Source organism: Mustela nigripes, chromosome 5 (genome assembly GCF_022355385.1).
Source record: "Mustela nigripes isolate SB6536 chromosome 5, MUSNIG.SB6536, whole genome shotgun sequence".
NCBI lineage: Eukaryota > Metazoa > Chordata > Mammalia > Carnivora > Mustelidae > Mustela > Mustela nigripes.
The window spans coordinates 25,514,422-25,526,317 of record NC_081561.1 but is presented as its reverse complement, the minus strand read 5'-3'; positions in this window follow the sequence as shown (position 1 = coordinate 25,526,317).

Genomic DNA, 11,896 nt, shown 5'->3' with positions numbered 1-11,896 from the left:
TTCCCCATGGGACGCCACTGTCTTGGGACAGTCTTTTCTCAGCACCAGCTCTCTGTCCTCAGCCTTGGTCATTGCATCTAAAAGAGAGGAGACCAGGCAAATGTCATTTGTTTCCCGAGTCTATGGGACGGTCACCGTGGCACAAAAGGACAGGTGGCTCCGAACCTGACGTGGCCCCACATCGCAGAGCAGAGAGGAGGTTAGAAACAGCAGGGCTGGGGCTCCTGGATGGTTCAGTCCTAAGTGTCTGCCTTGGGCTCAGGTTGTGATCCCTGGGGTCTTGATTTCAAACCCCCCAATGGGCTCCCTACTCCGCAGGAAGCCTGCTTCTCCCTCTCCCACTCCCCCTGCGTGTTGCCTCTCTCGCTGTGTGTGTCTCTCTCTCTGTCAAATAAATAAAGCCTTAAAAAACAGCAGGGTCAGTGTGGTAACACCTTCCTCCAGGTAATAAGAAGTCTGGCCTCCTTGGCAAAATGTGGCTAAGTCCAACCTTACTTGGCCCGGGCCTGGAGAGAATTCTTTCTATGTCTTCATGGGGAGGGGTGGGTCAAGACCAGGGTGGCTTTGCTTAGTTCTCCCTTAGAACTCCCTCACCATGGGGCATCTGGTGGCTCAGTCAGCTCAGATCATGAGCCTGGGACTGAGCCCTGGATCAGGCTCCGGGCTCAGCACGGAATCTGCTTGAGATTCTCTCTGTCCCTCTACCCCTACCCCCATTCGCACACACTCTCTCTAAAAAACAGGTAAATAAATCTTAAAAAAAAAAAAAGCCCTCCCCCCTTTTGAAGTGGGGAGCCTCACAGTGACCAAGGGAAGTCACCCCTGTACTTATGCATTCCTTTATGGGACAAGTATTCAATCCCACCATTCCAGGGGTGTCAGGAGTACTTGACAAGCGTGAAATCAGCACCACCCCAGGGTGTTCCCCACACAGGGCCTTCACTGGCTCTGCTCAGATGGCAGCAAGTCTCCCTCCCTCGTTCCTTCAAGTTTTCACTCAGATCCCATTTCCTTACTGCTCCCTACTACTGCAATCAGCTCGCCACGCACCACACTCAGTCTCCCTCCCCTGTTTCCTTCTGCCACATGCCACAGCTTGTCACCCTCTAACACCCTGCATCACCTCCCTGTTTGTCTCTGCCTTGCCACAATCTAATCTCCACGACAGCAGGGTTTTGTTCCTCGAATCATGGGTGACACAGGCAGTTTTCAATAAATATTTGTTGAACGAATAAAAGAAAGCATTAAACCAATCCTACTACTATGGCCTCAAATGACGGCCCAGGGACAGGCACCTGCAGCAAACACTCCTGACAGAACCGGCCCCTCCTGGATATCGTCCAGCCAACCCCAGCAGACCTGGAGGAGTTGAAGGCAAGAATGGAGACAGACCCAAACTGTCCAAACACCCTGGAACAGCCCTGTGGTATCCTCAGGATGTCTTGGGCTCTGCAGGTAGGACTGTTGGGGGAAGCCGTCAGGAAGACATGACTGCCAAGTGACCTGTGAGCTGGACCCCGACCACTGGAAGCTCCTCACCCTGTCCTCTGTCCTGGAATGTGAGTTCTACCTCACTGCCCCACTCTCAGGAGACGCCCCAAGGCCAGTGACAGTGACAAGAAGACAACACCATCTGGATAGTACACAAGACTGAAGCCAGATAAGGACTCTGCTGAAACTTTTACGATGGGTGTGGAGAGCTACTCACACTGCCGTTACCCAGAAGAGCCTCCCATGTAAGCCTCCTTTGCTTATTAAAACCATCACCTGCCGCTGTCTTTGGTCTCTCCCTGCCCCCAACAGGAGGGGCTGGTTTCAGCTTACTCCTGGGAAGCTCTCAAGGAGCCTGTGCACCAACATATTTCTTCCTTGCAAACCAGAGAGCCCAAGATCAGCCTCCAGCCCTCCTCTTTTTACCAAAACATCCAGCTCTTTCTCCCACATCTGACTACTGACCCTCACAAACCCAAACAGGAGTCTCTGCGGACTCCTCTGTTGCTAGACCATGTCCTCCTGCTCCTTTTGGCTGGGGGATGACAAAAGGTCTGGAAAACAGGAATGCATCTGCAGAGAAGTAGGGCCACGAGTGGGATCAGTACTGCCCTTCTGCCTTCACACTTACATTTGAAATGTACAAGAGAACTGCATAGAATATAAAAACAAAGACACTTCTCACCTATTACCATATACGCAGCCTCCTGTGACTCATAAAGCACCGTTGCAACTGTTTTCAAACTAACACACCACAAAACCCCCTGAGGTTATTACCTCACCTCCTGAAAGAAGTGAATAGCAAATAAAAGGTAAACACATAGCATGACAGACTCTGCATGTATGCAGAGAAAGTCTGGAAAATACACAGCAATTTGACAAGAGTGGTTAGTCCTGGGGAATAAAATTTGGAGAGCTTTCATGTTTTACTATATAAACTGCTATATTATTTGATTTGTTTTTACCATCAACAGTTCTAAAAGGAACTCAAATTCAATGATACAAAGTAACCTTACATGTTGCTTAGTTAAAAAAAAAAAAAAATGAAGAGCTGGAACTTGGATTCAGTCCTTTTGATATCAAACACTGTGTTGCTTTGCAAAACTGGCGCTTCGTTTCCTGAAGACACAGACTTGCAATGTTAGTCCTGTAAGAGAACTCTGATTTGTAGATGCCCTCAGGACACTCTCCTGGGGCCACAGAAAATGCTTAATGGATGACTGGATGGAGAGAGGGCGTGATGGACAGACAGGAGGAAGGACTTGCTCCGATGGGCTTCCTGAAAGAAGGGGCTCCCAGTAAGGTTCTAGATGCCATTCAGAAGGCAGAAGAAAGGAAAAGATGGCTGGAAAATAAAAAGCACAAGTTCACGGGGAGATGAGGAAGAAACAAAAGAACAGACGACAAAGATGTTCATGAAGGAGGAAAATGAAACCAAAGCATTTTTTTAAAGACATATTTATTTTATATATATAAGAGAGGGCACAAGTGTGGGAAGGGTCAGAGGGAGAGAAAAGCTCCAGCAGACTCCCCATGGAGTATGGAGCCCTGAGATCATGACCTGAGGAGAAATCAAGAATGGACACTTAACGGACTGAGCCACCCAGGTGCCCAGAACCCAAAGGACTTTCAATCAGATGAGTTCAGAGGAGCCAAAGGAAGGTCTGCTGAGTAAAAGAAGTCACTCAAAAATATCTTTTTAAGTCAAGAGATGTGTTCCAAATGGCAGAAATCCGGGATAACCATACGACCGCTAGGGCAGACGAAATAAACGGGCGGGAGGCAGCGCAACAAGGGAAGCAGGGCTTTGCTCTGCACAGGGATGGCGGGAAAACGGAACCAGCAGATGCACCATTGGATCACTGGGCGGCCAAGCCTCAGTAAGAGGTGACGACGTCCGGTGTGAGAAATCAGACGGAAACTGCGGCGGGGACGGCCAGGACGGGAAGGCAGCTGGCTCGGCCCCATGTGCCCAGGACGGCACCCACCACGATGTGCCGCCAGGCAGCGGAGGAGGCTGGTTCCACTGGACTCCCGCACCCAGTCCGCCAGCCACGGAGCGTGCTTACTGCATGCCCCGCAGCGCCAGTCAGACTGGCAGGGGCAGCCAGAAGGACAGCCTGCCAAGTGCCTTCGGTCAGCTGGTCGCATTCAGTACTACAACCCCCTTCTGTGGTGTGCGCTTGCTTGACAGTTGTGTCAGCTTTCTTCCGCCCAGTCACGTGATGAAGCCCCCGACTGTATTTAGAGCTAGGGGCTTTTAGGAAAGCAATTCTGGTAATTCAGGGCCCTAATCCAACAGGATTGATGTCCTTAAAAGGGGGAGAAACACCAGAGCTTTCTCTCCCTCCCGCTCTCTCCCTCTCTCACTCCCTCACTTCCCCTCTCTCCCACCCCAAGAGACACATGCCCAGAGACAGGCACCTGTGAGAACAAACCAAGACAGGTCTCACCAACAGCCTGCCTGCAGGCACCATGATCTTGGACATCAGCCTCCAGAACTGTGAGAAGATAAGTGTCTGCCGTGTAAGCCCCTCGGTGTGTGCTAGTCTATTACGAGCGTCCAAGCAGACTAAGGCGATGCTATGATCAACCTCACTCTGGAGATGAGGGAACTGCGACTTACTTGTCTAGGCTCTAGGTATCGTAGACCTTCCTCCTTCCTCCCTAACTACCTTCCTTCTTTCCTTCCTTCCTCTGCTTTCCTTCTTTGCTTTGTTCCCCCTTTCCTTCCTTCATTTTTTGCTACCGAAGTCTCTTGCATGTTTAGCAGGAATAAAAAATCGGTCCCAAGTCAACTAAATTAACCTTACTGATACAAAAGAGCATAATTATTAGTAGTTAGTCATCCATCAATTTTATCATGCCAACCAGAATGATGGTTTTGCACAAACTATGTTTTGTTTCTAACAGAACCTTATTATTTTATCACAGCAGTTGGAAAGTTGGAAAGTCTTGCATATTAATGTAAATTTGATGCAGTGTTTTAACTCCCAAACCATAGCTTTTGTAAATTTCTGTGGTTGTTTTCCTCAAACTAGCCATCTCAGGGCACTAAATAAGGTCATTTCATTCTTTAACTTCTTCTAAATATCCAGTAAGTGCATAATCATCAAGAGTACCAGCATGGAGAAAATAAGCTGGAAATCTTGATCGCTTTCTTCAACACACTCCCAAAGCCCTCAGTACAAACTTTTCCAAAATGTATAATGTATATATAAAGTATATAATGACTGTAAATTTTCAGCTTTTCTTTAACTGGAATACTGTTCAAATATGGTTATTCTCTTACATTTTGGATGCCAACCTGTGACAAGTAAACCGTTTCTGTTTACATGAAACTGTCAAATGAGTCACTGACAGTTGATTATGCTCTCTAACTGGATCCTGTGTTCATTAAGTAGGTCAAGTATAGCACCCAGGCAGCCTCCACCCTAGGATCAAGTGGATAATGCATTGGATTGCCCTGTAGTTAAACAGCTCTGAGAAACACTGGCTCCCAATTGTCTGTTTGGAGGGAAATTCCCCTATAGCAGTACCCTGATGATTGTCCTGGGACAAAAGGGATTATTTTTTACTTAGAATTGGGAATCTTTACCGAAAATACTTAAAACACCACTCAGCTCAGACAACAAGAAATGCTGATTACAAGACTAAAAAGATTGAGTGTTACCTGAATCTGGGAACAGGTTTATTGGGATATTGACTGTTCTGTGGGTTAAGACATAAGCTTTAAAACTATGAAGGAGGAGGAGGAGGAGGGCGTCGACGGGAGGAGGAGGAGAAGAAAAGGGAGAAAGAGAAGGATAGAAGGGTAAGAATTAGAGAATTGTTAACAAAGAGATTGAGGGAACTAGCTGGTATGTAGATAGACCCAAGTCTAAAAATACGTGTGTGGGGGCGCCTGATGGCTCAGTGGGTTTAGCCTCTGCCTTCGGCTGGGGTCATGATCCCAGAGTCCTGGGATCAAGCCCCACATCAGGCTCTCTGCTTGGCAGGGAGCCTGCTTCTCCTTCTCTCTCTGCCTGCTACTCTGTCTACTTGTGATCTCTCTCTCTCTCTCTCTGTGTCAAATAAATAAATAAAATCTTTTTTAAAAACTCAAAAAAATAAATAAAATAAAAATACGTGTGTGCCATATGAATCTTCACTAACCCCAGACGGTTTCAGTACGTAAGGTGGACAAGTTGATCTGCCCTGTGGATGTCACCAACCAATTCTAAACCCTAGATATGATGTAATATACCCAGTGGGAACAGCAGTTACCCGGTGGCAAACTGATTACATTGAACCCTCTCAGTGATGGAGAGAACAAAATATTCCTTCAAAGTAATAGACACTTGTTTTGGGTTTTGATTGGCTTTCCATGCCTACCATGCTATCAGTATTGACTGGATGAAAGTCCCACTCATACTGGCCCTAACTTAGCTGGGCATTAAAATGAAATGTCCACCCCTCCACCCCACTCTGTACTTTCAACGGGGTTCTTGAAAGAATCCTTGTTTCCTGTCCTTTAATGATAACTTGGGCAGATCCCATAGCTTTCTCGTCATTTTTAAGTATTAAAGATCCCAATCAGTTTATTTTTCATTTGAAAATTTATTATCTATTTGATAAGTTATATGGACACAGATTCTGTTGAGTTCAATAATGATGTTGTAGTTCCATAGGAAAATGTCCTTATTTTTCAAAGTACTGAAGTATTCAACGGTATTATCTGTAATGTCTATAACTTACCTCAAAATACTCAAGCAGAGGAAGAAAAGCAAATATGGTAAAATGAACAATTATAAATGTAGGTAACTACACGGTATTCATTATATGTTTCTTATATAAACATAAACCTTTGGGAGTAACTGGGTTTTTTAATTCAGATTTTCTTAAGACTCTAACGAATTTCAGTCCACTTCAAGATTTGCCCCAGATGACCAGTGTGTTGGGATGCCACACCCAGAGCCACTTCTCCTTTACCCATGTGGGCAGCCACGCACCCAGCCCCAGAGCCAGAGTCACCACGCTGTCCAGTCCGGTGGTGGTCTCGGCCTCCAGAGGGACCATGCCTGTAGGTAAATGGGGCAGTGTCTCGGCAGTGGGCGCAGCGGTGGGCTGACGTTGACGAGAGCAGTGACAATCCTGCCCTCACCCCCTCCCTGGCCAATGCCCCCAGCGCGCGCCCTAACACACACACACACACACACACACACACACACACACACACTCCGGGGCTTTCTGCGCCCCAGCGAACAGCCTCTACATCACTGGGGACAAAGCCCATCTCAAGAGTGTGCAGCAGTGGGAACTGGTACCCATCAAGGTCATGGAGACGCGGCAGGTGAAGACCAGCTTCAATACGCTGCTGAAGGCTCAGTCCCGGCGGCCGAGCCGGCCCCGCCTCCTGTCCGCACTCGCCGCAGGACTGAGGGGCTGATCAGACCCACAGGCCGCCGCGGGTGTCGGGTGCTGGTGGCGCGGCTCCTGGACTCAGGCTCCCCGGTCTTGGTGAACCCGGGGGACGGCTCGGCCGTCAGCACCCAGCTCTTGTCGGACCCCCTCCACCGCGCTCGGCAGGGCTGCTGTGGGCTGGGGGAGAACGAGCGGCTTCAACCACCGCAGGGCGCAGGGGCCGGCCGGGAGGGCGGCGGCTCCAGAGCCGGTTTCCTGCAGTTAGTGCTTGGACTGCGAGCTCCAGGGCCACCTGCAGTTCCCCTTGGAGGTCGAGTGCAGCCCCTTCTACCTCAAGTTCGTTGGCTACTACCGCGCCCCACGCTGCCTCCGGACCTCCCTGCTGGACTGGGCCTGCGAGCGCCTGGAGCCGGGGCTACGGCGCGAGGAGAAGCAGGAGCGCAGGGCCCGCGGGCGCGCAGGCCGGTGTCGGGGGCCGTGCACGCGCCGAGCCGGAGGACGCCGCGTTCCGCCAAGTACGCGCCCGAGGACACCGAGGTCCCGCGTCCCTACTGCAACGGGTCCGACCTGAAGGTGTGGGACTTCGACACGGAGGAGACGCTGGCCGCGGGGAGTCCCTTGGGTCTGGGAACTGGCCCAGCATCCCGGCCCGGAGTCCCCAAAGGGGGACCACCTTGACGGGCTACTCCCCAGAACCGGCGCTGCGTGGTGGGGCCCTGCTGCGACAGCCTCCGGCCCAGCCCGACGCCACCCCACGCCAGTCCGAGGAGCCGCCGCGGCTGGAGACCGAGCTGGGCGGACCCGGACGTGGCACCCCCAGCTCCGCGCTGCTGTCCCGTGAGCCCGCGGCCGCCGCTCGCTGGGTGCGCACCCGCAGGAGGCCGGGCGGGCTGCACTCCGAGCCTCAGCCTGAAGCGCCGGGAACCGCGGCCGCACGCGTCGGGTTCCCGCTGGGCAGCATCTGCACGAGAGCCAGCTCCAGACCGCCGAGAGTGCGGCAGGCCCTACCGGGCACCCCGAAAAGAAGGGGGCCTTTGTGCTGGCCAAGCCCGAGGACCAGCTGCGCCGCGGTGACCACCGTGTGCATAAGGAGTGCAACGGTGCCCCTAACCTGGCACCCCCACCATGGGCGCCCCAGGAGGCCTTCTGTGACGCGAAGACCCTGCGCTGCGTTTGTAACTTCTGAGGATGGAGGCTCCGCTCCCAGCACCCCGCCGGCTCTAACTTATTTTGGTTTTGGGTGCGCGCGGCTCGGAGGCCGGGGTGGCACAGTCCCTGCGGTGGGCGGGACAATAAGCCACCTGCGCCCAGGCCCTCCCGGGGTTAGTGGCGGCCCACCCGCGCCGGCCACGGGTTCCCAGAGCCAGAGTCTCTAAAAACAGAACCAACAACAACAGAGATTTCCCCCAGATGAAGATGAAGATTTACCAGTTTGAAGAGTTTTCAGAATTTTATGGATTTTTGAAACTGGATAAGGGATCGTGGATATGTACCAGTCTTTCTCTCTTTCGCTCTCTTTGTATATTTAAACAATTTCAAAATAAAAAAAAATTTTAATTAAAAATCTTCATCCTACTCGTACCCCCAGCCACCTAATTTCCTTCTGCAGAAACAGTAAAAACTTTAGATTTCTTATGCAGACTTTCGAAGATATTTTATGCATAAAGAATCATATGTTTATACATTAATCTCCCCATTATTGTACATGAATAGTAGAAAATGATGCCTACAGCCTCCTATTCTGTTTAATTTAACAATAAGTCTTGGAAATTTTCCTAGAATTGGACACACAGATCTCCCTTTTTATTTTTGACAGTTGTAAAATATTCCATTGTTTATTTACAGATTTATTTACCCAGTCTTCTACTGATGAACAATTATGCTATTTCCAATTATTTTCTTTTTAAGATATTTTATTTATTTATTTGACAGAGAGATCACAAGTAGGCAGAGAGGCAGGCAGAGAGAGAGGGGAAGCAGGCTCCCCGCTGAGAAGAGAGCCCCATGCAGGACTGGATCCCAGGACACTGAGACCATGACCTGAGCGGAAGGCAGAGGCCTAACCCACTGAGCCACCCAGGCGCCCCTCCAATTATTTCCTATTTATAAGCAATGCTGAACTAAATAGTTTCTTACATACAGCATTTTATACATGTTAATAAATCTCTAAGATAAACTAAAAGTAGAATTTCTGAGTCATAGAATATATGCAATTACAAAATTGATATGTTCTACTAAATTACTCTCCAAAGTAGTTATAAAATACACCTGAAACTAATATAACTATGTTATCTCTACCAGAATTAACATTTTTCAATAAATGAAACATCAGTAGTTACACAAATCTACAACTCTAGGGTGCCGGGCTGGCTCAGTCAGTTGGGTGCCCCCCTCTTGGTTTCACCTCAGGTAATGATCTCAGGGTCATGAGATCAAGCCCCTCAGTGGAGCCTTGAGTCCAGCTCCCCACTCAGTGGGGAGTCTTCTTGGGATTCTCTCCCCCTGCCCCCCCACACTCTCTCCCTCAAATAAATAAATAAATCTTCTCTTTAAATCAATAAATCTTTTTAAAAATCTACAACTCACCAGTGCCTGGTGGCTCTGTTGATTAAGCGGCTGCCTTCAGCTCAGGTCAGGATCTCAGGGTCCTGGGATCGAGTCCTCATGAGGCTCTCCGCTCACTGGGGAGCTGGCTTCTTCCTCTGCCCCTCATCCTGCTTATGCTCTCTCTCACACTCTCTCTTTCAAATAAATAAATAAAATCTTGGGGGCAAAAAGAGTTTTAGAAGTGGATCTGAGTGTTGATATAGTAAGATATAATTTGCAAACAATAAAATTTACCTTTTTATGTGCTTGGTTGGGTGAGTTTGGACAAGCATGCATCATCGTGCAAAGACTACTAGCTGCAACCAAGAAACATCTCCAGTACCCCAGGATCCCTTCTTGTTCCCCCTTCCCTTTTTAAGTAGGCTCCATGCCTGGCTTGAAGTGCAACCTCAGGACCCTGAGATAAATATTTGAGCCAGATCAAGAGTAGGACACTTACCCAACTTAACCAGCTGAAGCACTCAGGCACCCCACTCCTTCCTCCTTTTTTTAATTTTTATTTTTTTTTCAAGATTTTATTTAATTACTTGACTGAGAGTGAGCATAAGCAGGTGTGCAGGGCAGAGAGGGAGAAGGCTCTCTACTGAGCAGAGAGCGGAGTCCAGGACCTGAGCCAAAGGCAGACGCTCAACCTACTGAGCCACCCAGGAGCCCCACTCCTTGCTCCTTTTTTTTTTTTTTTTTTTTTAAGGATTTATTTATTTGACAGAGAGAGACAGCGAGAGAGGGAACACAAGCACGGGCAGTGGGAGAGGGAGAAGCAGACTTCCCACTGAGCAGGGAGCCGGATGCTACGCTACGATGCTGTGGAGCTCAATCCTAGGACCCTGGGATCATGACCCAAGCTGAATGCAGATACTTACTAGCTGAGCCTCCTAGGCACCCCCTTGCTCCTTTTTAATCAATTTTTCCTCCATCCCCAGCTCTGACTATCACTAATCTGATTTCTCACTTTTGCCTTTTCTGGGATGAAATCATACAGCACTAGCATTTGAGTCTTGGTTCTAGTTTCTTTCACTTAGCATACTATTTTTGAGATTCACCGATGCTGTAGCGTGTTATCAGTGGCTTGTCCTATACATTGCTGAATGAAATTCCATTGCATGGACATACCAGTTTGCATATCCATCCACCGGGCGATGGGCATTTGGATTGACTCCAGGTTTGGGTGATTATGAAGAAAACTGTTATGCACATTCACTTACAGATGGACATGTGTTTCCATTTCTCTTGAGTGAACGCCCAGGAGGAAGATGGTTGAGTTGTCAGGTTTGTGTTTAACTTCGTAAGAAACTGCCAAACTGACTTTTCCAAGTGACTGCACCATTTTGTATTTCCACTACAAGATACGAGAGTTGCACTTGCTCCACATCCTCATCGACATGTGGTATTGTTACTTGGAAAAAATTATTTTAGCCATTGTAGTAAGAGTATAGTGGTACTTTGTTGTGGTTTTAATTGAATTTCCCTTATAACTATGATATTGAAATCTTTTCTGATGCTTATTTGACATCTATATGTTTTCTTTGCTAAAATCTAAAATAAAATCTCTTCCTCATTTTATTTTTTTTAAAGATTTTGTTTATTTATTTGGCAGAGTAGGCAGAGAGAGAGGGCAAAGCAGGCTCCCTGCTGAGCAAAGAGCCAGATGAGCCGGATGCGGGGATCGATCCCAGGACCCTGGGATCATGACCTGAGCCGAAGGCAGAGGCTTTAACCCACTGAGCCACCCAGGCGCCCTCTTCCTCATTTTAACAGAAGATGTAATTGTTTTCTCTTTTTTTAAGGTTTTATTTATTTATTTGACAGAGAGAGACAGAGAGAGAGGGAGCACAAGCAGGGGGAGTGGGAGAGGGCGAAGCAGGCTTCCGGCAGAGCAGGGAGCCGGATGTTTGGCTTGATCCCAGGACCCTGGGATTATGACCTGATTTTGGACACAAGCCTTTTTTTTTTTTTTTTTAAATCAGATATGTGCTTTGCAAATATTTTCTCCCAATCTGACGCTTGTCCTTTCATGTGTATTAACAGTGCCTTTCAAGTAACAGAAGCTTTCAATTTTGATAAAGTCATCTATTTTTCTTTTATAGAGTGTCTTATTTTTAAAATATTTACCTAACTCAAAGTCATGAAGATTTTCTCTTATGCTTTCTATTAGAAATTTTAATGTTACATGTTTTCATTTTCATTTCCCCTCCCCGCCCAGCCCCCCACCGTGGGCTGTCCAATTGCTGCAGAACTGCTGGTTGTAAAGACTCTCCCTCTCGCTCTAGAGGATTCCTCGAATCAGCTGGGCATCTCTGATGAACATCAGTTGACCATACATGTGCGACTCTGCTTCTGAAGTCTGCTAATTATTATTTAAATGGCGATCAATAACGCGCCAGTTTGCACCCCC